A 26,600-nucleotide genomic window follows, 5' to 3' on the forward strand; every position below is an offset into this window, starting at 1 on the left:
AAGAAACAACAATTTGCTATTGACCAATAATCTGTCATAAAACCTTCATTTCGACTAGTATAAGGCAAACAATTGTCTCTTTAAAAAGTACTTCAACAAGTAAAGCAATATATAATATTTACTTTACTTTACTTAGTCTTTATTTCGGCTTTTGTCATAAAAGCAAATGTAAAAGTGTGTTAACAATAATAAAGGGCCTCATTACGAGTTTGGAGGAGGGGATTACTCCGTTAACAAACGTGACGGATATCCCACCCGCTGTTTACAAGTTCCATAGGATATAATGGAACTTGTAATGGGGTAGGCGGGATATCCATCATATGTGTGCCGGAATAATTCCCTCAGCCAAACTCGTAATGAGGCCCAAAATCATTAAAACATTAAGGGCCATATTTATACTTTTCGACGCACAACTGCGCCAACGCAGTTGTGCGTCAAAAAATCTAATGCCGGCTAGCGCCATTGTGAAGCGCCATGCGGGCGCCGTATTTATTCAATGACGCTAGCCGGCGTTAGCCGGCGGAGCTGCCTGGTGTGCGTAAAAAAAAATGACGTACACCAGGCAGCGCCGGCGTAGGGGAATATGGAGCTTGGGCGCCAAAAAATGGGGCAAGTCAGGCTGAGGCAAAATTTTCGCCACAACCCGATTTGCGCCATTTTTCTCGACTCCCAACCCCCATTTAAATGACTCCTGTCTTAGCAAAGACAGGAGTCATGCCCCCTTGCCCAATGGCCATGCCCAGGGGACTTCTGTCCCCTGGGCATGGTCATTGGGCATAGTGGCATGTAGGGGGGCACAAATCAGGCCCCCCTATGCCACAGAAAAAAGAAAAAAAAACCTGAACTTACCTTATGTTCCCTGGGATGGGTCCCTCCATCCTTGGGCGTCCTCCTGGGGTGGGCAAGGGTGGCAGGGGGTGTCCGTGGGGGCATGGTTGGTCACCTCTGGGCTCCTTCTGAGCCCACAGGTCCCTTAACGCCTGCCCTGACCAGGCGCTAAAAAACGACGCAAAAGCAGCTGGACGTCATTTCTTTTGACCCGCCCACTCCCGGGCGTCATTTTTGCCCAGGAGTGTAAATACGGCGCACATGCCTCGGAGTCACTTTTTTAGACGGGAACGCCTACCTTGCATATCATTAACGCAAAGTAGCTGTCCACGCTAAAAAACGACGCAAACTCCATGGACTTTGGCGCTAGACGCGTCTAACGCCAAAGTATAAATATGGAGTTAGTTTTGCGTCAGAATTGCGTAAAAAAAAACTACGCAATTCCGGCGCAAACAGAGTATAAATATGCCCCTAAAACCCATAAAATCATGGCGTATAAGATAGTTAGGAAGCCACATAAACATAAAAACTAGCAACGTATGAGGGAGGCATCACATAAGTTAAAATATAAACCAAATTAATTTCAGAGCTCCAAAACATAATTAGATACTTTAGCATCTGCCAGTAGACCATATTCAAAAAGGAGACTGCAGGGTACAACATGAGATCTCACAAGTTCTAAGCACTATGCACTGAGCATGGACTGGGCGCCAGTTTTCTGTCTGTGTCTCCACATATATGTGAGAAAGCGGGGCACAGCAAATACTATTGATTTAGCAGTGTCTGCCTTAAGTATCCCAGTTGCAATTTTGTAGTCCTGATGCCCAGATTGCAGCAAAACGGCAAAATCCACTTCTTACTGCATGCATGATACTGCGGACAAAAATACATGACATGATTTACAGTTTTCTTGGCTCCAGGGCAGAAGGGACAGCTCAGGTCAAGTTTGGCACTGGCATGAGGACATTGCCACTTTGCAGTGAAAGACTGAATCAGCAAGGTCCTGACGCAGAACTTAAAATAGAGAGATCTAGTGGCCGGAGCCACAACTGGATCCATATATTCTTCCAGACAATAGGTGTCTTTAAGGACCACATGTACAAACATTTGGAATTGTGGTTTTGTTAATTGCGATTGTATTCAAATCGCAATTAGGACAATGCAATTCCAAATGTAAGAAACTCCACTGAGTTTCTTTGGCGATTCCTGATGGGTCGCAAATAGACCTACCTCATTAATATTAATGAAGAAGGTCGCAATATCCGACCTACTGGGAATCGCAAAAATCACAGGAATGATGGCCTTCTGGGGTCAGCGGACCGCCATGTCTGTGATTGCTTTTAAATAAAGCAATCTTTTTTTTAAATGCAGTCTATTTTCCTTAAAGGAAAACAGGCTGTGTTTAAAAATAAAAAAATTAAATGTTTCCGTCTTTTTTTTAAGAGTAGGAAGTAGTCAGTGGGACCACTGCCTCCTCTTAAAAAATATTTTCACCTGCATTCACAAAAGGAAAGGGGTTTCTTAGGGACCCCTTCCCACAGTGGCGGCCCGTCCTTTAGGGCAGAAGGGCCACGCCCCCCCACCCCATGAAGAGTGTCTGTCAGGCTGAACAAAGGTCAGCCTGACAGACACTCTTCATGTTCAGGTCAGGCAGCCAGGAGCAGACATGCGCGATTTGCGCAGACTCCTGGCTGCCTGAGCTGAACATTGCTGGGCTGAGGAGATCACAGCTCCTACGGGCGTGACCTCCTCAGCCCAGCAAAGGTGCTTCGAGGCCCTCCCCTGGGTGACGAGGAAAGCATCACCAATTGACACTCTCTCTGGGCGCTTCAGGTTTAAGCCCTGAAGCGCCCAGGGCGAGTGTCAATCAGTGACACTTCGTCACAGAGTGGGGTGGGGTCAGCAGTCTCACTGACCCCATCCCACTCTGTGACGAGGCCGGGACTGCTGCCTTCCCAGGTCAGCCAATGAGGGAAGGCAGCAGTCCCAACCCTCCTGGGACCTGGGGGCTAAAGGTAAGTGTGTGTGTGTATGTATGTGTGTTATGTTTTACATTGAATGTTTGGTGCACGCGTGCATGTTTGAGTGTTATGAGTGTTGTTAATGGATGTGCGTGCGTGCGTGTGTGTGTGTGTGAAAGAATGAATGTGTGTGATCTTGTAAAATTAATATTTGGTGCGTGCATGTTTGAATGGAATGAGTGTTGTTAATGGATGAGCGTGCGTGCATGCGTGTCTGTGTGTGAAAGAATGAGTGTGTGTGTTTTTGTGTGTATGTGTGTGCCCTGCCCGCCCCCCTCCCAAAGCTGCCGGCGGCCACTGCCTTCCCATTTGAGAACGGGTTAACATCAATTTGAAATTGGCGCTATATGCAATTGTTTTGCGACCACATTCAAGGTCACAAACCAATCATACATACCATTCAGATTTGGTTGCCCTGAACACGCCCCTTCCTACTACCGAATCGCAAAACCCAAGTTGCAAGTCAGTAACAAGTTGCTGAATTGCAATTTGGGCTTTGTACATCCCAAAAAGCATTTTTCAGCGAATTGGCCCAATTGTGACTAGAAAAATGCTTTGTTCATGTGCCCCAAAATTTCAAAAAGCTCAAGCTCAAGGTACCTACCACCCCAAGGCTGTGAGATTTACCATCTATATGTCTCCAATACAACTCCTTAAGCATGGACTTGGAAACGCCACATACATTTTCCAGATAGGCACACATATTTCCGTACCCAATCTCTTCAAGACATCGCCTGATGTACTCCAACCATGAGATTCTAGTAGCCCCAGGGAGTTTTAAGATTGCTTCCAGGCCCCATTCAATAAGGCTGCTGAGGACCAGATCCTCCTCCAATACAATAAGGGACTAAGATGTACTCTGGGAGCAAGAGGTCAAATGGCAAGGACTAATCTAAGTGGCACTATTGGGGTGCCGGCAGGAAGGTTGGTGAGGAGTCAGAGAAAACAGTTTTCTGCCAAATGCATATTGTTGACAATATTGTGCCCCCAAAGTTCCCTACTGTATAAACCCCCCCCCCCCCCCGAGCTTGCACTTTGTAAATTTCCAATGCAGGTGTTATCGGATGAAAGCTAGATCCCGTCAAGGCTCTCAGACTACCACCAGCAAAATGTTCTAGTCTGAGTTCACACTTTTGGATCTGGGGTGACCTTCCAAAATGCTCACTGAGGGTGAGCCAAAGGTACTCAAACGTACAAACCCTCTCCAGTGGAGAGCCATTAAGGACTGGGTGAGATCTGGCAAGAATTCAATATCATGTATTTGGTTTTGCTAAGGTTGAGCTCCACCCCTCTCTGCATAGAGGACACCGAACTGATACAGCAAATTTTGTAGGTGTTGTCCGCAAACTAAATCAAGAGCCGACCAAAAGTCAACAAAGATAACATAGAGGATCCCACCCCCAAGCATGACATACTTCCAATAAATGAGTTGTAATTGGAGCACTTGGTCAATAGTACTTGTCCCAACTTGAATCCCGTTTGAAGAGGAGTCATCACTCCCACATCCTCAATCCAAGCTTGTAGTCTGCTCAACAAAATACAACTAAAAAGCTTCCGTGAGCTGTTGATGAGACTAATTAGGTGATGAGACTAATTAGGTCATAATTCGATAGGACAGACGCACGGCTCTTCTTGTAGATTTTTTGCCAGTGGGAAACTAATGTGCAACAATGACATGCAAGGTAGGCATTCCAGGGCTAAAAATGATGATATGGCATTAGCGCCATATCTATCCCCCGTGCTAAAATCAAGCACTGGGACAAGGGGGCCTTAAATAATGGCGCTAGGCTTGCTTAGCGCCATTGTTTAACTATATTACAAATACACAGTGGCTATGCTGATGGTTCACACCTCCTATGTACATATATAAAAATAATGTCCACTTTTCGCAGATAATATTGTCGGGGGTGCCCAAACGGTACAGCACCCAACCACTTCAGGTGCAATTGTGTCAGTTGAGAGTCAACCAATACCTGTCAATCAGAAGATATCTACCAAGGCACACCACAATAGTTCAAAAAGTCAAATCCTTAATGTGGTGAGTCACTCAAAGCATGACATGAGTATGTATACATCATGAGATTTTTATTCATCTAATACAAAGTAACTCCAATGGAAACAACAGCCAGTCCAATGACACAACAGCTGACACGTGTTTCGTCAATATGACTTTCTCAAGGCAGTAAATTAAACATCCGGAAAAAGACGTATAATCAACAAAGTAATACAGTAGCCAGGGAATCCAGATCTCATAATAATCTGAAAATACACCCGATGTAGATGATCATATTGCGAGCCCACAGTATGATGGTGAAGGAGCAGCGAACAAGAGGGTCCCACATAACCCTACAGCATGCGTGTATACTAATCATGCAGATATGCATTACACTAGACCATTATTTAATGCCTGGGTCAGGGCAGGCATTAGGGGACCTGTGAGCCTATTTCCATGGTCAGAGACCATGGTATGGGCCCACAGATGCCCTTCCCTAGCCCCAGGGACACCCCCACCCACACCAGAGGGACTCCAGAGGAAGAAGCGACCCCATCCTCTGGGAGTAAGGTAAGTACAGGTAAGTATATATATATATATTTTTTAAGTGCCATATTTAAGTGCCATAGGGTGTGCCTAACTTGGGCCCCTCTACATGGCACTAGGCCCAGTGGTAATGCCCAGGGGACATATGTGGAAAATATTCATGTCCCATAAAGGTGATTAAGCTATTTAACAATGCAAAAGACGAGTGATTCACAAATTTGGAATCTTAATAGAGTGGTGGTGGTGAGAGCTGATTAAGTGGTGGGGACTGCAGATAACACGAGTAAGGACAAAATAAGTGAAGAGAATGAAGACAGAGTGGAGGTGAGAAGGTTTTGCAGGAATGATAAAACACCTAACAACTTGGAGGAGTACTCTAGAGAGTGATTGTCTTATACAGGATAGACTTCATTAGAGATGTAGCATAGCATGTGTAACTTTGTTACCTTGCTGTGTATAATTTATGCTTTGACTTTATGCTAACTTTACCCTTTGTGGTAACGTTTTGTCATTTTTAGGTTAAATTTGTTTTCTTTGTGTAATTTTGTTTGACACGTTCTTTGGTGTATTGACCAACTGTGAATGAATGTTTCACACTAATACTAAGTTTCAGATCTAGGTACAGTTTATTAAAGTGTTAGTTATTATAAAGAGGGAGGTATGTGGTAGCTATGGCATTCTGCTGCAGAGTGCAGCACACATAGTAAGAGCAAAAAACAAGAAGAAATGACAGCATTTCTCCTCGTTGTGCCACTCTAATACCACCTCTGGGGTCGAGTTAGAGTTTAGCGCTGCATCAGGTTTACAAAAACTAGTAAATCTGAGGCAGCACCAAAATGCAATGGGTGTTGCTGTGGCACGCCCACAGCAACACCCATTGCATGCTTCTTCCACGCAAACTGCTGCATGGGAAGGGGCCATATTTAATGCTTGACGCAACCTTGTAAATACGGTACAAGGCATTGTGCCACCCGAGCGTCAAAAAAGTGACGCTCCTTTGGCGATAAGGCCTTGTAAATCTGGCCCTTAAGTATAACAAAGGCTGTAATTCGAACACAAATTCGTGTGTTGGTAAAGGGACCATATATTTATCTATATTTTGTTCTATGAGCACATAATTACCATGCAGAATGTCACTGTGCCTCCATTTTTCTTGTCATGTACTGGTGAATCCAATATTAAGTGAGGAAAGTGGAAGAACGTTTTTGAGCGGTATGCTAGAGTATGTGGGTCATCTCTAAGATCGGAAAGGAAAAATGCTATATTTTTAGATTGCCTAGGTCCTGAGGGATAGGAGGCTTTCTACCATTTACCTGAGGTGGCAGTTAGTGATGCATTATACTTGAATTAATACAAACTGTGTATAAGGAAACTGAACAATCATTATCTACTAAAAATCAGCACCATTCTTGAGAGATATTATTTTGGAAAGTGGTTTCAAAGGGATGGTGAGATGATTGAGGATTTCATCACAGATTTAATAAAACTTGCAACTACGTGTAGATTTTTGGGAATGACAGATGAAAGAACTAGGGACCAGTTCATGTTAGTGTGTGACATGAATAAGATCAGAGAAGAATTGTGGTTAAAGGACAACTGTACATTAGATAAAGTTGTGGGAGTCTGGCCCTCTATGTAGTGTGCAAAGCTAGACACACTGTGCAGGGGGTTCAGGCAACCACACGTTGGTTTACAGGGGTAAACCTAGATCACCTAATGCTCTAATTTTTGGAGGTAGCCTGATCAAGCAATTAGGCCAATCTTGGAGAAGTGCGAAGCATTTGTTGTTCTCACAGTATGAATTTTGCAATTTACACACTCAAAGGAATACCTTGAGATCCATTTATAAAAATACTTCAGATTTTTATGTAATTTTTAAGACCAAGATCATCAGAATTTATCAAGTACGTTTTGAGATATGACTTTTTGAATTTTAATAAAAATAGTCTTTTCATGTGTAATTATGCATCATAAGAATCAATGGAGGATCACCTTTAAAAATGCATATAAAATTATACAGTTTGTTTACCAAGTTCTTCTTTTGCATGTTGATCGGGCCATTGTTGGGCACACTGTGCCAGCTGGAGGAGTTCGGGCGGCTCCCAGTTCCAGCGGATGCAGCAGGAGAAGGTTTCTGGAGCTGGTGCAGGGCCACTGCGAGGGGCCACTTGGAAAAGCACTGCACAGGTAAGTTTAAAGATGAATCCTTGGGGTCCCCTTGGAGTGTCGAGGTTGCAAGGGGTGGGGGACCCTTACAGCACAGCAGGTTTTTCAGTGCAGGGCATAGGGCGGACGGGTACAGAGCTAATCCGTGAGCCATCAGCTGTGCTAAAAGATGCCTTCAGGAGCAGAAGGTAAGTTGGTTCAAGGGTCGTTTACAGGACAAGGGGGGCACTCTGGTGGGAGGTCCAGTTTGCTTCTGAAGTCTCTCAACTGGGGCTTGCTTCTGGTCCTTTTGCAGCCCCAAGTGGGCTGTTTTTCTTGGTGTCTGACACTAGCTTACCATCACCATTGTGATGGAGTAACCATTTGCCAAAATCTAAATCAGGCCCTTAGTCCTGAGTAAAAAAAAAAGCCCAAAATAAACATAGGGTGAATGATAGGGATATTCTGACCCCCTAGACCAGGAGGGACCTACCCTGGGTCTACATTTTTTTTTCAAGTAAATTCATGGAGGATCTGCAAATCAGAAGCAAAACTTTATAAAAAGTGCATTAAAAAAAACCTTGGGGGCGGTACAATATTACTGAATGGGTGGAAGAGACGTGGCCTCCCTCCACAAGCTAATAAGGCCCCGGGGACCCCATCCCTTGAGGCTGCCATTTTTATGAAGAGGACGGGGCACGCAGCCTAATAAGGCCTCAGAGATCCCACCTCGGAGCTGAAATAGTTTAAAAAGGGGAGGTGGGCCACCAAATGAGAGCAAACACTAAGTCTACCGCTAGCTGGCAGGAGATTTAAAATTGCTCCAGCCAGCTGGGAGCAGACTTGTCTTCTGTTTCCCGGGCAGAGAAACAGAACCCGTATCGCTCCCACCCAAAGGGAGCATGCATAATTAGCTGCTCTGTCTGTGTGGGAGTGGTGCCGGCTCCAGCATTATGCGAGGAGCCAGCTGGGGCTGCTTCGATACTTCGATACCTGGCAGCGTTACCAGGCGCCCACCGCATTTTGCCGATTCCTCCCTGCCTCTCAGGACCAGCGAGAGGTCAGGTGTGGGCTTATCAGGGCCCTTACACGTGCCATCCCACAAATTTCCGATGCCGTGATCCATACAGGCTTTACATCTTCAAGAACCGTCATCTCCCTGCATTATAAGGGACATCGCTGGACACTGTTGTCTTCAATCATCCTCTTGCCTTGAAAAAGTCCGTGTGGACGAAACACGTGTTGGCTGTTTTTGAACTCTTTCAAACATGAAGATATGAACATCTCTGAACATTGATCTGATTTTTCTGAATACAAAGGAATAAAGAAATCTGCAACTTTCTTTCATCGTGGACTGATTATTCGGAGTGCCCTGGCTTTGTCTTGTTTTCACTGTGTATATACAGCACGCGACATAGGAGGCATCTTTGTATTCTTTCTGTGTTCTGTGCATCTGATACCCATGATGGTTGGGTATCTATACCAGGTTGGCACCCTCCCCAGGACTCTACTTTCTCTATACGAACTTTGTTGCTCTTCGTTTCAGATGTGCGATATCTTTAGCATCAACCACTGTGTAGTAATTTTCACTTTCTGGGATTGGAGTGTTGGAGTGTGGCAGGCTGGAGTGGGACAGATTGTTTTGGATTCAAGTGGTGTGGATTGGAGTGGGGCAGATTGGTGTGGAGCAGATTGAAGTAAATCTAAGTGAGGTAGATTGGAGTGAGGTGGTTTGGAGTGGGGCAGATTGTTATGGATTGAAGTGGGGCAGATTGGAGCAGAGTGTATTAGGTGGATTGGAGTGGGGTGAATTGGTTTGGGGTGGAATGGACTGGATTGGAGTGGGGTGGATTGGGTTGGTGTGGGGTGGATTGGATGGGAGTAGGATGTATTAGAGTGGGATGAATTGGGATGTAGTGGTGTGGATTGGATTGTGGTGAAATGGATTGGATTGAATTGGGTGTATTGTTTTGGATTGGAGTGAGGCAGATTGGAGTGGGGCAGTTTTGGATTGAAGTGGGGCAGATTGGAGCAGGTTGGATTGGAGTATGGCAGATTTCTTTGGATTAAAGTGGGGCAGATTGTTCTGGATTTGAGTGGAGCATATTGTTTTGGATTGGAATAGAGCAATTTGTGGGGCAGATAATTTTGGATTGAGCAGACTGGAGTGGGGTAGATTGTTTTGGATTGGAGTGGGGCAGGTTGTTTTGGATTGGAGTGGGGCAGATTGGAATGGGGTAGATGGCAGCGGGGCATATTGTTTTGGATTGGAGTGGGGCATATTGTTTTGGATTGGAATAGAGCAAATTGTTTTGGATTGGTGTGGGGCAGATTTTTTGGAATGGTGTAGCTTGTTTTGGATTGAGTGGAGTGAACTGGAGTGGGGCAGATTAGACTGGGGTGGGTTGGTAGGATTGGAGTGGAGTGGGTTAGAGTGGATTTGATTGGTGTGGGGTGAGGTGGGGTGGATTATAGTGGTGAGGATTGGAGTGGGGTGGATTGGTGAGCATGTGGTAAAGCATCATTTCAGAAATTACACATAATAAAGAAACAATGTTGCTTTGCAATATTCAGAACAAGATATTTGTCATCTTTTGAGATCAGCGCCCACGAGCAGAAGCAAAAGAAAACATGAGTGCAACATGAGATAAGACAATGTGGCAGAATAAAAAAAAAGTTAGCTATAAAAAATAAAACTTTACTAATGTGTTTGTCCTGCTGTGCACATTTTTTACAGTCACAAGCATTTTGTTTGCAGGGCACTAGAAGTTTAAAAGAACAAAATAGTGCCTCAATCGTGTCAGGAGCAGCAGACGGGCACTGATTAAGTTTAATCAATCAGAGCTTGGTCCCTGCTCCACAAAGAGGAATGGAAATGTTGCCAGGTCTGCAGTGACAAATTATGAGGCTGTAAAGAAGAATGCCATGAATGCCAGCAAATGGTAAGCGACAGGCAGACTCCAAGCCTTTTTACTGTACACAGCAGAGTCTCGCAATCGAAACCCATGTTCTAGTGCATGAATTCACAGGCTCAACCCTAAAAAGGGCTTTGAGGATGGGTCTGTTCATTTATACAGAGCCAAGCAGCTCTGCTCCCAGTGTGAAGTGCCCATTATCACATTACAAAGCAAAAACTCAGAAAAATGCAGACAACACAAGGTATAGATGAGAGGTTGAACTCACCAGACAAAGAAACCCTTATCCTCATAATAAATAGTACACCAAAAGACCCACATATAAACATTAAATTCATGAAATGTTCTTTTAGTAAGAAGGCACTCACTATATAAAAACAAGGAAAGGCAATACGGCTGATTTTATTGTACAAGCAATGGAAACACATGCATTCACAAATGTTGTTTGGATGGATTGTGTGTACCAATGTTTATCCCATAAAAGCCTTCCATGTTGGCTTTGCTAATTTGGGGAAAATCCTCAGCTAAATCAACTCCCACTCAATCAATCAATCAATCAATATATTTATAGAGCGCACTACATACCCGTTAGGGCTTCAAGGCGCTGGTGGGGTAAGCTGCTACTGGTCGAGGAGCCAGGTCTTGAGGAGTCTTCTGAAGGCGAGTAGGTCCTGGGTCCGTTGCAGGTTGATTGGGAGAGTGTTCCATGTCTTGGCGGCGAGGTAGGAGAAGGATCTGCCGCTGGATGTCTTTCGGTGGATGCAGGGGACGGTGGCGAGTGCGAGGTCTGCGGAGCGGAGCTGGCGGGTGGGGGTGTAGAAGCTGAGTCTGTTGTTGAGGTAGGCAGGTCCGGTGTTGTGGAATGCTTTGTGTGCGTGGGTGAGGAGCTTGAAAGTGATCCTCTTGTCAACGGGGAGCCAGTGGAGGTTTCTCAGGTGGGGTGTGATGTGGTTGGGGCGGGGTACGTTGAGGATCGGTCGGGCGGAGGCGTTTTGGATGCGTTGGAGGTGCCGTAGTTATTTTGTCGGGATGCCTTTGTAGAGTGTGTTGCCGTAGTCTAGCCTGCTGCTGACGAGGGCCTGCGTCACTGTTTTTCTTGTGTCTGTTGGGATCCACTTGTAGATCCTGCGGAGCATGCGGAGAGTGTTATAGCAGGAGGAGGTGACTGCGTTGACCTGTTTTGACATGGAGAGGGAGGAGTCGAGGATGAAGCCCAGATTGCGTGCATGGTCGGTCGGTGTTGGTGGGGTTCCTATGGATGTTGGCCACCAGGAGTCGTCCCAGGTGGAGGGGTTGGGTCCGAGGATGAGGACCTCCGTCTTGTCCGAGTTCAGTTTTAGGCGGCTGTTTCTCATCCATTCGGCAACAGCCTGCATTCCCTCTTGGACGATGGACTAGGCGGTGTGCGGGTCCGTGATGAGGGAGAGGATGAGCTGAAGATGATGTTGAGGTTGTGTTGGCGGGCTACTTGAGCGAGGGGTGCCATGTAGATGTTGAATAATGTTGGGCTGAGGGATGAGCCCTGGGGTAAGCCGCAGATGATTTTGGTGGCTTTGGAGCGGAAGGGAGGGAGGCGGACTCTCTGGGTTCTGTCGGAGCGGAATGATGTAGTCCACTCGAGGGCTTTCTCCTGTATTCCGGCTTTGAAGAGGCGGGTTCTCAGAGTGTGATGGCATACCGTGTCGAAGGCGGCTGATAGGTCCAGGAGGATGAGGGCTGATGTTTTGCCGTTGTCCATTTGGCGTCTGATGTCGTCTGTGGCGGCGAGGAGTGCAGTCTCGGTGCTGTGGTTTTGTCGGAAGCCGGACTGGGAGGGGTCCAGGATGTCGTTTTCAAGGTGGCAAGTCAATTGTGCATTGACGATTTTCTCGATGACCTTCGCAGGGAACGGGAGTAGGGAGATGGGTCGGAAGTTCTTAAGGTCCTGGGGGTCTGCTTTGGGCTTCTTAAGGAGGGCGTTGATTTCGGCGTGTTTCCAGCTTTCCGGGAATGTTGCTGTTTCGAAGGAGATGTTGATGACCTTCCGTAGTTGGGGGGCGATGGCTGCGTCCGCTTTGTTGTACTCGTGGTGGGGGCATGGGTCTGACGGTGATCCGGAGTGGATGGAGTTCATGAATTTGCGTGTCTCGGTGTCACTGACGTTGGCCCAGGAGGTTTGGCGATCGGAGCGGGTGGTATTAGCGGGGGTGGTGTCTGGCGTGGTGGGGGCGGCTGTGGTGTTGAAGCTGTTGTGGATGTCGGTGATCTTTTGGTAGAAGAATGTGGCCAGAGAGACGCAGAGCTCTTGTGAGGGTGGAATGTCGTTGACGTTGGTGCTGGGGTTGGAGAGTTCTTTCACGATGCTGAAGAACTCTTTGCTGTCGTGTGCGTTGTTATCTAGGAGGTCTTTGAAGGATGATCTTTTGGCTAGTCTGATTAGTTGGTGGTGTCTGCGGGTGGCGTCTTTGTGGGCCGTGAGTCTGTCAGGTGTGTGTTCGGTGAGCCATTTATTCTTAAGTTTCCGGCAAATGCGCTTGGAGGTCTGGAGCTCTTCGGTGAACCAGGTCTCTTTCTTGGTGGCTTGGTTGTTGGAGGTCTTCTTGAGTGGCACAGTCGTTGATCCACTGTCTGAGGTTGTGGGCGGCGGTGTCTGGGTCGTTGGGGTCGTTGGGCGGGTTCTGGGCAAGGACGCTGGTCAGCTGGTCTTGGGTGACTTTGCTCCAGTGGTGGTGGGGTGGCTGTAGGAGTTCCCCAGGGATAAGCTTTACTTTCCCTCTACTGCTGTTATCTGGTAGGGTGTTTGAGAAACGCCAGGACACGTCTTTTTAAGGTGATATGCACTAAACAGATCTGTTGCCACTCATTCATCACAGCTCCTTGGAGGATAAGTACTCTTTCTGTGGAAGCACACAGCTTTTGCTAACTCTAAAGATGTACAGGAGAGAACCAACATCACTGAAAGCTCTTTTTTATCACATTAGGTTACCGAGCCACAACTAAAAATACTCCTGTTGGGTGAACATTTGGAGTTGAAATATAGGACACTGTTCCAAAACAGCACAATTTGGTCAGAGAGTGTTACATTTTAAAAACGATGGCCCATATTTATACTTTTTTAGCGCCGCATTTGCACAGCTTTTTGACGCAAAGCGGCGCAAATGTACAAAATACAATTGGATTTTGTAAGTTTGCGCTGCTTTCGTGTTAAAAAATCACGCAAATGTGGCGCTAAAAAAGTATAAATATGGGCCTATGTTACGATAACAATGAAGGAAATATTGTGAATCTGCCATTGTGGAATATAGCAGTGGTTCCCAAGCTTTTTCGAACCCTGGCTCCCTTGACCTATTGGCCATTGGCCGTGGCTCCCCTTTATGACACTTTTTTTGGTGGGTGAGGGGATGTAAGCGTGGCCTCTGGAGTGTTTTAATTTTTCTGCCTGAAAATAATTGAGATGAAGCCGATGACAGTATTGTAATTATAGATGTAATCCTATCCTATCCACTGCAAAACCCCATGATGTGTCAACAACTGATTGGAGGGACAAGGGGTTCTCAGAGAAGTGATCTGTTACTGCATTGTGATGTAGTGCTCTTTATACAGGTGTGTCTATAGCTCGTTCTTGAACAGAGTTTGTGAGGCCCTGATAGATACGTGAGTGCTGTTTCACATCCTGAGTGCATTGATGGAGAAGGCCTGTGTCTGCTGTCTAGTCTAACCAATGCCATTTACTTTTGGTCCTCTGCTTCTGATACGTGATAGTTGTTTATGGAGTTTTTAATTAAATGAAACACATAGTCCGGGAATAGATTATGTTTCAAAACATTTATTCAGGCACCTCCTAAGAGTATCATTTGTTTCTACTAATCATACATTGAATGTATACTTTACTCTAGTTGTCTAGTCATACTCCTTCAGTTCAGTTCAGTTCAGTTCTAAGCTTATGCTTTTGCTCAAGAAAAAAGAACATTTGATACAAAGCACAAATTAAATACCACAGACAATATTAATTTTGAAAAAAAGTAAATGTCTAGTATGAAGCACGTGCTATAAAATATTTTCTGAAATACACAGAGATCTCATCTTAGGTATAAAATACTATTATATAATACCGTTCATATTTTATCATAATATTTGTACATTTCAAGCATTTTTATTTTTCACATGAAATGACATGTCAACCAATCCTCCCAAAATTAAAATTACATTTGTTCAGCAAAATATGTAATCTGAAAAGAACAAGACATCCAGGGGCCTGAAAAACATAATGCTGCAGGATGTGCGTGTCATTTAATTCCAAAAACACACAATTGTTGAAATCTGGCTACACCAGGAAGACAGAGGGAGACATTCTGTCAACCTTTTCACTGCTCTCTTTGTGCTGTGGGAAGCTTGTGTGAACGTAGTAGCTGCAAAAGTGAAACTAAATTTGCTTTATGGACAGCTGGGATTGTGCAGTCTTTTAACATTGATTACTGGACTTCACTGCAAAGGAGCCTTATGCATGACAGTGCCTCAGCTAACAATCTCTCATCACCTTTTCTTGAGAAGTGTGTGAAGGGGCCAGTTCTGCGTCAAATGAAAGTCTTTCTGTTGTGCATTCAGGGCGGGCATGAACAGTAGGGCCCCCATGTTCAGTGTCCGATTCTGAGTTTTTCACAATGGAATGTGGTTCCTAAACTGTGTGCTTGGTGCACGGCGCCCCTTGCGAGATATGAAGGCGCACAGATTTAGAACCACTGGAATGCAGTATTTTAACGAACATAATTATCAATTAAAAATGGCAGATTCAGCCTTTGCAACTGTCATTTTTTTCATTTTCAAAGGGATTACAAATGCTGCATACATGTCAATAGACTGCGAGTTAGCATTAGTGACTGTTAGGGGGTTAGAGTGTCATTATAAGGACCTCAGACATGAAAGACCTGGCTTTGACTCCCAGTTCCCATAATGCACGTCCCTGTGCAAATCACATAATTTTGCTTTCCAGCTTGTATTCTGAAAAAAAATCTAATTGTTTATCTGTGCTCTTAAGTCGAAGAAAGACTGCCGGGTGAGGGAGACAAAAAGGGAGGCGAGATAAGGGAAAGTAAGGAGGCAGAGTGAAAAAGGGGAAGGTAAAGGATGCAGGTGTCAGAAGAATGATTAGTGAGATTGAACAGAGAAGAAGAAGGAGAGAAGTATCTAATGATTAAGTAAAAGGGTGAGAAAAAAAGAAAGATGATAATGTTATAAAAGGAGTTGCGCAAGAGAGAAGTTTAATGAGAGAAGTGGAGCGAGTGAGTGAGAAACAATGTTTAATACAGGAGAAGTGAAGAAAAAGTAATTGAGGGAATGAGATTGGTTATGAGGTTCACCTTTAAGCATGAAGGTAAAATCAAATAAAAATGAAGAATATGTGAGGAATATAAGGGTAAGTGTAGGAAGAGTAAACTCCTAACCAGACTTTTATTGCCACATAAACTGAAAATGAAAAGTAAAACAGTTTCACATAAGCGAGCCAACGGCCGCTATGAGTGCAAAGCAGACACACAAAAGGAAACAGAACTTTGCTCGCAGTGACACGTATCAGCAAAAGTGCAATTATCCATGCAACCAGCAAAAGTGCAAATATCCGTATAACAGGGTCGATGTCATGGAAAGCGCTCGACTGCTGCCCAGCGAGATAGCGCTACCTACGAAATAAAGAGAAAAGGTAGTCCAGAAACCATACCGAAAACATGGAGCATCATACATTTACAGTAGTTGGTCGGTGCGCAGGAGGTGGGCTAAACACTGAAAATGGGATGAAGTATGCATGCCTTTCACTAATTAAATCAAGCGAAATTTAAAAGGCAAGCCCACGAACCAACCAAACTTATGGCCGTGACATGGGTGTGGTTCAAAGCCCACAAAGAAATTACACCAGGGACAGTGTGCTTTGTGCACTCAACACTAAAAAGAAGATGAAACAAAGGGGGGAACTGAGACAGGGAAAGACAAAGCTAGGGACCGGATGTGAGAGATAGAAAAGGATTTTGGTGCTACAAAGAGAAGAGAGAGGAAGAATGAGATCGGACAGATATAAGCAGCATAGATTTCAAAGAAATTAAAGAACTGGTCAGTTGGCACAGGATAAAGAAAGGTATTGGGGTTTACGTTTGTTCTCTTGTGGCACAGGTGCAGAGCAATGGCCCCCTTGCCTTTAGGTCCTGGGCTCGCCCCTCACGCCGCTCAGCCTCTCCAGACTGTGCCCGTGCCTTCCACCCTGCCCTCGGGCTACCCCGCCCTCGTTGCTGCTCACCGTAAAGTCTGTAACTGTGTCTCCTGTACTTGCATTGTATTTCATTTTTAAATTGTGCCTTTTTTGTGCCCTGTACTGTTTTTAGTGCTTATTAGCACTTTTTTGTGCCTGCCCTGTTGTGCGCTCCCCTCCCGCCTATTTTGTGGCTGCCCTGAGCTGTTCTTCCCTGCCGCTGCGTCGCTGAGTCCCCCTCGCATGCCCATTCGCTCCCACCTCCCGCCTCCCAGCTGCTCCTCCCTCCCACCTCCCCTTCTTAATGGCAGCCGCTGCGCAGTGCAGTGAGTGGCCCCTGACCTTGCCTTTAGGTCCTGGGCTCGCCCCTTACGCCGCGCAGCCCCTCTAGACTGTGCCTGTGCCTTCCACCCCGCCCTCGGGTTGCCCCCCGCCCTCACTGCTGCTCACCGTAAGGTCTGTAACTGTGTCTCCTGTACTTGTATTGTATTTCGTTTTTAAATTGTGCCTTTTTTGTGCCCTGTACTGTTTTAGTGCTTCTTAGCACTTTTTGTGCCTGCCCTGTTGTGTGCTCCCCTCCCGCCTGTTTCGCAGCTCCCCCGAGACGTTCTTCTCTGCCGCTGCGTTCCTGCGGCCTCAACCCCCTCGCACCCCCATTCGCTCCCACCTCCCAGCTGCTCCTCCCTCCCACCTCCCCTTCTTAATGACGGCCGCTGCGTGGTGCAGTGAGTGACCCCTGACCTTTCCTTTAGGTCCTGGGCTCGCCCCTTATGCCACGCAGCCCCTCCAGACTGTGCCTGTGCCTTCCACCCCACCCTCGGATTGCCCCCCACCCCCACTGCTGCTCACCGTAAAGGTCTGTAACTGTGTCTCCTGTACTTGCATTGTATTTCGTTTTTAAATTGTGCCTTTTTTGTGCCCTGTACTGTTTTAGTGCTTCTTAGCACTTTTTGTGCCTGCCCTGTTGTGCGCTCCCCTCCCGCCTGTTTCGCGGCTCCCTCGAGCCGTTCTTCCCTGCTGCTGCATCCCTACGGCCCCGCCCCCACGCGCCCCTATTCGCTCCCGCCTCCCAGGTGCTCCTCAATCCCACCTCCCCTTCTTGATGGCTGCCGCTATGTGGCCGCGCACTGCGGGTGTGCTGCTGGTGTGCCAGAGGCGTGCCAGAGGCAAGCCCGTCTGCGCCTGTCCGCGCCTGGACCACGCCCAGCGCCGGTCCCCCTGGCCCTCACTACCCCAACCCCCTGAGGCAGCATTACTCCTCCACCATACTCCACGCCCTCAACCCAGGACAACAACCCACCTGCACTCAGGCCAACCCCAAGCACACACACGGACCATTCACATGTCACGCATGCCGCTTCTCCTGCACTCCCACAAACACTAACATGCACCACAACGAAACCAACACGCACCACAACCACAACAGCCCCTGCAACCACCTTAACTGCATACTCCTAAACACCCGCTCCGTCCACAGGCACGCCATCGAGCTCTGGGACTTGATCACTACACACTCCCATGACATCACCTTCTTCTGGAAACTTGGATGAACCCCCTCACCAGAACCCGACATAGCCATAGCCGTCCCAGAAGGCTCCAAAATCTCTCGCAGAGACCGCACAAACAAACCAGGAGGAGGCATCGCCATCATACACAAAAGCACCATCAAGATCACCACCAACACCCTCGACAACCTAGACAGCGCAGAACACCTACACTTCTTAATTAACATAAAAGCCAACACCACCCTCAGAAGAACCCTCATTTACAGACCACCAGGCCCCTTCCCCTCTTTCTGTGACACCATCGCTGAGACCATCAGCTCCCACGCCCTCACCTCCACAGACTATATTCTCCTTGGTGACCTCAACTTTCACCTGGAAAACACCCACGACTACAACTCCACAACCCTGCTAGACAATCTCACGAGCCTAGGACTCAAACAACTGGTCACCTCACCCACTCACTCAGCAGGACACACGCTTGACACAATCCTCACCTCCAGCAACCACATCACATTCACACACACCACCGAACTCCACTGGACCGACCACCACTGCGTCCACTTCTCCTTCACGAAACCCCCCACCCACTACAGACAACACACCACACTCTACCGAATGTGGGACAAGATCCCCATAGAACACCTGAATGCCAAGCTCACACTACCTCCACCCCCCTTCACCAACGACCCCAACATCGCTGCTCAGAACCTCACGTACTGGCTAACAACCTGCGCAGACTCCCTCGCCCCACTGAAAAGTAACAACACCCGCAACATCAAGACCGCCCCCTGGTTCACCACTGAACTCCAAGCCTCCAAGCATGAATGCCGCAAAACTGAGACAGCATGGCGCCAAGAGCCCTCCATGAACAACTTCTCCACCCTCAAAACTACTATACACAAACACCACCAACTCATCCGAACCAACAAAAGGGCCTATCACAAAGAACGCTTAGATAGTAACTCAGGTAACAGCAAGGAACTCTTTACCATCATCAAAGAGCTCACCAAACCCACATCCTGCACCATCGACCCCCCCACACAAAACCTTTGCAACTCCCTCTCCAACTACTTCCACCTCAAAATCTTAGACATACACAACAGCTTCACACCATCCGCACCCACCACCACCACCGACATGACTAACAACACAACACTCCCCCACCCCAACCAACTCCACAACTGGACCCCCACCAACGACGAAGATACAAAAAAAACATGAACTCCATCCACTCAGGGTCCACCATACCCCTGCCCCCACCACATCTTCACCAAGGCCAGCCCAATCATCGCTCCCCAGCTCCGCGCCGTAATCAACAGCTCCTTCCACGCCGCAACCTTTCCAGACACCTGGAAACACGCCGAAGTCACTGCACTCCTCAAAAAACCCAAAGCAGACCCAGAAGACCTCACCAACTACCGCTCCATCTCTCTTCTCCCCTTCCCCGCCAAGGTCGCTGAGAAGATAGTGAACTCCCAACTGTCTCACTTCCTAGAGGAGAACAATGCACTCAACGCCTCCCAGTCTGGATTTCGCAAGAACCACAGCACTGAGACTGCCCTCATCGCCTGCACTGACGACGTCAGAACCAGAGTCGACAAGGGCGAGACCGTTGCACTCATCCTCCTGGACCTCTCCCCAGCCTTCAACACTGTTTGCCACCAAATCCTCCACGCACGCCTTTTCGACACAGGAATCTGGCACAGGGCCCCAGAGTAGCTCACCTCCTTCCTCGCCGAAAGAACCCAGAAAGTCTGCCTCCCTCCCTTCCAGGCCCCAGCAAACAAGATCATTTGCAGGGTCCCCCAAGGGTCCTCCCTCAGCCCTACCCTCTTCAACATTTACATGGCCCCGCTTGCCAACATCCTCCGTCCCCACGGAATTACCATCATCTCATATGCAGACGACACCCAGCTCATCATCTCCCTCACCAGGAACCCCTCCACCACCAAGACAAACCTCCACGCCAGACTCCTCGACACTGCCAAATGGATGACAGCAAGCCACCTCAAACTCAACTCCAACAAAACAGAAATCATCATCTTCCGCCCAACAAGACAGTATGGGATGACTCATGGTGGCCCACCGCCCTCAGACCACCCCCAACACCCTCTACCCACGCACGCAACCTCAGCATCATCCTAGACTCATCTCTCTCCATGGCCCAGCAAATCAACACCATATCATCCTCCTGTTTCAACACCCTTCGCATGCTACGGAAGACCTTCAAATGGATTCCCATAGAAACCAGAAAAACCGTCACCCATACACTCATCTGCAGCAGATTAGACTACGGAAACGCCCTCTACACTGGTACCACAGCCAAGTTTCAGCAGAAACTCCAGCAAGAGGATTGTCTTTAAAGTCCTCATCCATGCTCACAAATCCCTCTACAACACTGGACCAGCCTACCTCAATGAACGAGTGAACTTCCACGCACCCACTCGACTCCTTCGCTCTGCTGACCTCACGCTCGCCACAGCCCCCCGCATCCAACGCATCACCTCCGGAGGCAGATCCTTCTCCTACCTTGCCTCCAAGACCTGGAACTCCCTCCCCACCAACCTATGCAAGATTCAGGACCTCCTGACTTTCAGAAAGCACCTAAAGACATGGCTTCTTGAGCAATAATACAGCACGCCCCATTCCCCCCCCCCCACAGCACCTTGAGACCCTATCAGGTGAGAAGCCCGCTTAATAAATTTTTTGATTGATTGTTGGACATGCACGTTACATTTGGCCTCTGACCTGATCTTCTATAACGCACATTCGATACTAACACATCAACTCTCACGTATTACTTTTAATTCTCACTTACAGAGTATCCATGAAGAACTACCTCTAAATAAAACAGAAACGTTTGACCAGTTGCAAGTAAATAGGACTGGAAACCAAATCATATGGCCCAATTATTTTCGATAGTATTAGTAGTAGTAGTAGATTTGTTCGATCAATGTATGAGCATATAAGTACAAACACATAGAACAATTGACATTGCATACATCTAGATGTAGTGCATCATCCTCAAATATTCAAACACATTATTATTAAAAAAATGGTAAAATATCAGAACAAAGTGCGGGGACAGATTTCTAGAAAGTATTTACATTCCCATACTGTGAACATCTCATATCTAAAAAATATTCGGAATACACAGAATATTAACAGCACCACGTATAGGAATTTCACGATAACTGAAAAACAATGTTAGTAGATTCTCAGCAAGTGAAAATAAACTAAAGGACAATAATCTATATTTGATATAAACATTCCTGTTCTGTACATATATCAGAGGTGGTATTTGGCCGTCTTTTACCGGTGCCTGGAACGGAAATAAAACATATTTTAAAAGTGACTCTCAGTTCAACGCTATAATTTAACATGCATAAACAAATAGATGTTCATACAGTCATTTGGTATCCAAACCTAAAGTAATAAAATTGTGCATCCGTCCAAGTAATGTGTACCCATTGTCAAGTAGATGATATTGCATTACAGCGGATCCACAATGTGTACATTAAATATCTAGATACTGCGTACAATAGCCATTCAGTTTTCTCTGATCTAAAAATACAGATAGCCTCTGTTAGGCGATTTATAGATAAAAACCCAACAGATTGGCACTAGCCACCTCATCCTGTTTTTCATGTAGGCAGGGCAGAAAAAACATAAAATGCTCAACAGTCTCTAGGGTATGGTTACATACCATGCATACTGGGGTAGTGGGACTCTGATTCAGTTTTGCTTTTACTGCATTAACAGCCAACATCTCATAACTACATTTTAGAAACAATGTCCTTGAAGTAGGGGCTTCTATATGATCCGTAAATGGTTTGTGAATTAAAAAAACATTTGATATCGATAAAATGATTAGTTAAAGTGCCATGTGCTATTGTAAACAACCAATTTTCGAGGGAATGAGCCCAATATCTTGCCTTCAGTGTGGCCAGCATGCTTCTATCTAGGTTTTTTGGTTTGTTCCACAATTCCACTAGGACCGGTTTAAACAATCAAAACCTAACATATTTGAGCCATGGACTCAATTTCCTCTTTTCCATTGTTTTAACTTCAAGAACGGCTTGATGTGGGATTTGTGATTTCCCCATCCACATTTTAGCCCAGTAAACAAATGATTTTAGAGTTGCAATGTGTGTAATGTTTTTCAAGCCTAAATTAAGACGCATTGGAACAAGGGAGGCACTCTTTGTCATTGCTAGTATGGCTCTTATAAAATTATTGTCTATCTATCCCATCCCTTTAATTTGAACTGACCCCCATAATTCTGCTCTATAAAGGGTAGCCCCAAGCCCCCTAGTACGATAGATATCTATCATGCTGGTATTTGGCTTATAATTTGATCTATTGTTTTTCTTTGTGATTGCCGTCACTACATGTTGTAGGGTCATTCGGCTCTTTGTGATCTTGGCCGACCAAGATAGGTTACTTGCCAATCTTACTCCAATGTAATCAAATTCCTTAACCTGTTCTAAAATCCCTGAGCCAACCTTAATTTTCCCTTTAAAGTTAAAGGATATGTGAGGATGGAAAGTCTTAAGTTTTGTTCTGGATCCATTTATTTCCAAAACATATATTTTACAAGCCTCTGGAAATGGATCCAAGATATTCTGTAAACCCCTGGGGTTTTCAAGATTAGCAGCATATCATCAGTACATAAGAGTGCTGGGATATGCTGTCCTGACAATTTCGGTGGATCGCCCCTGCACTTGTATAGCATTTTAATAATCCCATTCATGTACAGCATAAACAATGTAGAACCTAAAACGCATCTTTGTTGAACACCACAGGGTACGATGATTTGCTCTGACAATTTACCATTGCTGCTCCACCTAGATTGTGCAAAATTATCCTCATGCACACGGATTGCTAGGTTTAATCAATCAATCATCAATCTGGGTCCTTATAGAGCACCGCTAATCACCCGTACGGGTCTCAATGCTCCAGGAGGGGAGGGGGTAGGGGTTCAGCAGCTCAGTCAAAGCACTGGTTGGCCGGTTCAGTTGAAGAGCCAGGTCTTGAGGTCCTTCCTGAATTGAGGCAGAAAGGGAGATTGCCTGAGAGGAAGAGGAAGGGAGTTCCAGGTCTTAGCGGCGAAGTAGGAGAAGGATCTTCCTCTGGCTCTGCTCTTGCAGATCTATGGGATGGTGGCCAGGGCTAGGTGAGCAGAGTTGTCTGGTGGGCATGTGGAAGGTGAGGCGGTGGTTAAGGTATGCAGGCTCGATATTGTAGAGGGCCTTGTGGTCATGTGTGAGGAGCCTAAAGATGATTCTTTTGTTCATGGGGAGCCAGTGTAGGTCTCTCAGGTGCCCGGAGATATGGCTGCGGCGAGGGATGTCCAGGATAAGTCTAGGGGTGGAGTTCTGGATTCTTTACATCTTCTTTTGGAGCTTTTGGGTGCTGCCTTCATGAAGTGCATTGCTGTAGTCGAGCTTGCTGCTGACAACGCCTGGGTGACTGTTCTTCTGGATTCGATGGGGATAAACTTGAAGATCTTTTGGAGCAGGTAGAGCTTGTGGAAGCAGGAGGACGAGGCAGAGTTCACTTGGTGGTTCATAGAGAACAAGGAGTCGAGGATGATGCCGAGGATATGTGCGTGGTCAGTCGGTGTGGGGGGGCTCCGAGCGCTGCAGGTCTCCATGATTCGTCCCAGGCGGAGGAGGGGGTGGTGCCCAAGATGAGGACTTCTGTCTTGTTGGAGTTGAGCTTGAGGCAGCTGTCTTTCATCCAGGTGACGACTGTCTTCATCCCGTTGTGGAAGTTGGTCTTTGTGACTGTAGGTTCTTCAAGGGAGAGGATCAGCTGAGTGTCATCAGCATAGGAGACAATCTTGAGTCTGTGGTTTCGGATGATGTCTGCTAGCGGGGCCATGTAGATGTTGCAGAGGGTGGGGCTCATGAAGGAGCCTTGGGGGAAACTGCAGCAGATCTCAGTGGGTTTGGATGTGAACGTGGGAGCCTCACTCTCTGGGTTCGGCCGGTGAGGAAGGAGAGGTTTAACAAATTCAGCGGCATCTCCATTTCATTCAGAAAAGCCCACAGTTTCCCCCGGGTATTAAGTCAAATACTAATTTAAGGTCCACAAACACCACATACAAGTTTCCTTTAGCAATTAAAACCCATTTCCATTAAATGAGTAAAAATCAAAACACTTGAGCTATAGTGCTCGTGTGAGCCCTGAAATCAGCCTGCAGATGAGATAATATCTGTTCTTCCTCAATCCATGCCTGTTTTTTAGTCAGTAGCTGTTTACAAAAATTGTTTTGTGCTGTGTCTATTAGATTGATGGGTCTGTAATTGATTGGGTCCCTTATCTCCTTTCTCATATATGGGATAGTTTCTGTCCCCCCTTCCATGTGTCAGGGATTTCTAGCCCCCTGGCAATTGCATTTGAAATTCTGTTTAAGATATATCCCCAGATGATTTGTTCTGAACTATAAAGATCACCTGGGATTTTATCCAAACCTGGTGCTTTCCCCTTTTTAACACTTGCAATAGCTGCAAGAGTTTCCTCCATAGTAAATAAGACAGGCAGAATAATGTCCTTGACTTGGAGTAACATCTTGTAATCATTTTTACTGTCTTGCCATGCATCCCCTACTTGTACAGAGTACAGTTTAGAAAAATGTTGCTCCCAGATATGTGGCTGAATATGAAAGAGCTGTCCTTACCTATAATGTGTGGTATTTCTTTGGCAAGAAGGTGCCAAAAGGACCTACTGTCCTTTGAGAGGGCTGCCCTGCCCAAATCAAGCCATGTTTCCTCCTCTCAGCTTTTCCTTGCGGATGACTGGGCTTTGTTGTATAAACTTCTTCCTTTGGCTATGGCTACTCTAGCCCCACTTTTCACAGCCCGCACTAAATTTCTTTTAGCTACAATCTTCATTGAACCATTCTGCTTCTTTCTGTCTTGTTAGCTTAGGTTTGGGAGTTTGATAAAAGATGTCCCTGATTGAAATAATCAAATCAACGAGTATTCGCATAACAACTTGCTCATTTTGTGTTAGATTCCCAACCAAGTTAAGGGAGTGTATGACTAAAGAGTACAGCTGCGATTGGGTTTCCCTATTTAATTGAACTTTGGGTCACTTTACCCCCCTCCCGTCCTTGGATATTGTGGTTGATAAGTCGAGAGTACGCTGTTTTTTATTTCTGAATAGATAGGGGGTATATTTTAATTCAAGAGCAAAGGCATTATGATTGCTGTAGCTTATTGTGAGAAAGTAGCCTCTTTCTAGCCTTGTTACCCCCACTTTTGGCCTGTTTGTGAGTGTATGTCAGGGTGTTTTCACTGTCTCACTGGGATCCTGCTAGTCAGGGCCCAGTGCTCATAGTGAAAACCCTATGTTTTCAGTATGTTTGTTATGTGTCACTGGGACCCTGCTAGCCAGGACCCCAAGGCTCATAAGTTTGTGACCTATTTGTATGTGTTACCTGTGTTATGACTAACTGTCTCACTGAGGCTCTGCTATCCAGAACCTCAGTGGTTATGCTCTCTCATTTCTTTCCAAATTGTCACTAACAGACTAGTGACCACTTTCACCAATTTACATTGGCATACTGGAACACCCTTAGAATACCCTAGTATATGGTACAGAGGTACCCAGGGTATTGGGGTTCCAGGAGATCCCTATGGGCTGCAGCATTTCTTTTGCCACCCATAGGGAGCTCTGACAATTCTTACACAGGCCTGCCCCTGCAGCCTGGGTGAAATAACGTCCACGTTATTTCGCAGCCATTTACCACTGCACTTAAGTAACTTATAAGTCACCTATATGTCTAACCTTTACCTAGTAAAAGTTGGGTGCTAAGTTACTTAGTATGTGGGCACCCTGGCACTAGCCAGAGTGCTCCCACATTGTTCAGGGCAAATTCACCAGACTTTGTGAGTGCGGGGACACCATTACACGCGTGCACTATACATATGTCACGACATATGTATAGCGTCACAATGGTAACTCCGAACATGGCCATGTAATATGTCTAAGATCATGGAATTGTCACCCCAATGCCATTCTGGCATTGGGGAGACAATTCCATGATCCCCCGAGTCTCTAGCACAGACCCGGGTACTGCCAAACTACCTTTCCCGGGGTTTCACTGCAGCTGCTGCCAACCCCTCAGACAGGTTTCTGCCCTCCTGGGGTCCAGCCAGGCTTGGCCCAGGAAGGCAGAACAAAGGACTTCCTCAGAGAGAGGGTGTTACACCCTCTCCCTTTGGAGAAAGGTGTTAGGGCTGGGGAGGAGTAGCCTCCCCCAGCCTCTGGAAATGCTTTCATGGGCACAGATAGTGCCCATTTCTGCATAAGCCAGTCTATACCGGTTCAGGGATCCACCAGCCCTGCTTTGGCGCGAAACTGGACAAAGGAAAGGGGAGTGACTACTCCCCTGACCTGCACCTCCCCTGGGAGGTGCCCAGA

The 26,600-nt window shown here is 46.4% G+C and overlaps 1 protein-coding gene across 1 annotated transcript in view; it reads right to left on the reverse strand.

Annotated features, from left to right (window-relative positions):
- CXCL13 (C-X-C motif chemokine ligand 13) overlaps positions 1-26,600 on the reverse strand; it is a 258,152-nt gene that overhangs the window by 42,812 nt on the left and 188,740 nt on the right. The window lies entirely within an intron of this gene.

This window comes from Pleurodeles waltl, chromosome 1_2 (assembly GCF_031143425.1).
Source record: "Pleurodeles waltl isolate 20211129_DDA chromosome 1_2, aPleWal1.hap1.20221129, whole genome shotgun sequence".
Classification (NCBI taxonomy): domain Eukaryota; kingdom Metazoa; phylum Chordata; class Amphibia; order Caudata; family Salamandridae; genus Pleurodeles; species Pleurodeles waltl.